A 2,022-nucleotide genomic window follows, 5' to 3' on the forward strand; every position below is an offset into this window, starting at 1 on the left:
ACGCTCACAACGCCCGCACTAAAGGCCCGTCTACAATGCACGGAGTAAGAAGTAAGAGTAAGAAATTGACCAATCACAGTCGATTATTCTTCTCACATTAAGGCCCGTCTACAATACACGGAGTAAGAAGTAAGAGTAAGAAATTGACCAATCACAGTCGAATGTGAGAAGAAAAATCGACTGTGATTGGTCAATTTCTTACTCTTACTTCTTACTCCGTGTATTGTAGACGGGCCTTAAGGTAGGGAGGGTTTCGTTTACACACATCGCATATTGCACACATGTATCGCTGATTGGCCAATTAAAAAATAAAATAATCTGATTGGCAAAACAGTAAAAAATTACTAGGCACCAGTTGATATGAGTGGTGTGTACAATCAGAACTATAGGCAAACGGGATCCTCCCCTTAAGGAGGTGGGTCGGCGTGAGCGTGGCGTGAGCGTTGACGTCACAAGTCGTTCCACTTAACGCTCACAACGTTCACGCTCACAATGGCAGAGATTGCGGTTATATCTGTCGTACAGATATTGAAGAATAATTATTCTTCCAGTGATGAAAGTAGTAGTTCTGATGAAGAATACGAGATTCTCTTACGTGATAAAAAAAAAAGGGTTAAACATCCTCGCATAGAGAATTATTTACAGACTGTCTCGCGCTATATGGATTACGAATTCAAAAGTCATTTTAGGTTAGATATTATCTTTTATATTTTCAACGAGTGTTTTTAAATATACAAAAAAGATTTTCAATTACATTAACAGAAGTACAAATAAATATATATTATAAATATATTTATTGAATGATTTTGCAATATTTGTACTTCTATTAATGTGATTTATAATTGTAATTATTGAAAAGTATAACTCTAATAGACATTTTTACTTAACTTAATTTTAGATTGCACCGCGCAACATTCGAATTTATTTTAGATATAACAAGTAATTATCTTATTCGAGAAATAAAAGGTTGTCCAACAATTCCACCTTGTCAACAATTTTTAATTGCCTTGTGGAAAATGGCTACAATGGATTCCTATAAATATGATGGATTGCATGCAGCTTTTCGAACACTTAATGTACAATTAAACTTATTATCTATAATTATTTGCAGATCCATTTGTGATCGATTTAACGTTGGTAGAGCTACAGCACACATAACACATGTATCAGTCTATCAATATAAAGACTCTGCAAAAATATGTATTGTAAGCAATGGAATAAAGTCTTGCATGAAGCAAGAGATCCAGCAGGTCTATTCTGAAACTCTTGGTCCGGATCTACAATAGGGTTTTAAGCCTTAAGCCATAAGAAATTTAATATTTTAAATTTACCTTCTTCATTCCCATCCATTGACAAATTATTATCTACTATAGTTGTTGCAATTTCATTAGCTGCAGTTTGTATGTTATTTTCTTGATTTTGCTGTAAAATTGCTGCACTTAAGAGAGATGTAGCAAAAGTAATATCTGTAAATATAATAAATGTTTTCAAAATTACATAATTCTTTTAAATATGTCTAATATAAATATCACAATATAAAATTAAAGCATTTTACTAATAATAATATTACATAAAAGGTTATGTAATATTGAATCATGTCTAATATCTATATTAGTAAGTTATAATTGACATTTATCATCTTACCTGAAGCAGCACGTCGAGCATCATCGGGAGACAACATAATATCATACATTTTATCATTTTCATTATCGTATAAAGTTATTTTTTCCATATTTATTGTGTTCTTCAAAGATAACCTAAGATATACGAATCACGATCAACCATGATCACGATCACGATGCTCTTTATTCGTTCCACTAATCGCAACGCTCATGCTAGTGGAACGGGTGATTGCGGCGTTGCGAGCGTGAGCGTTGCGAGCGATAAGTGGAACGCACCCTTAGTGCAGTGTTGTTATGCCTCCGGCATACCAGCGCGATGTTCGTCGCGCGCGACACGCGATATCCAATGAGTGTACAGCTTTACCGATGTTCTCATTCTAAAGGTATACTCTCATTGGAT

Source organism: Trachymyrmex cornetzi, unplaced genomic scaffold, assembly GCF_001594075.2.
Source record: "Trachymyrmex cornetzi isolate Tcor2-1 unplaced genomic scaffold, Tcor1.1 scaffold492, whole genome shotgun sequence".
Classification (NCBI taxonomy): Eukaryota; Metazoa; Arthropoda; class Insecta; order Hymenoptera; family Formicidae; genus Trachymyrmex; species Trachymyrmex cornetzi.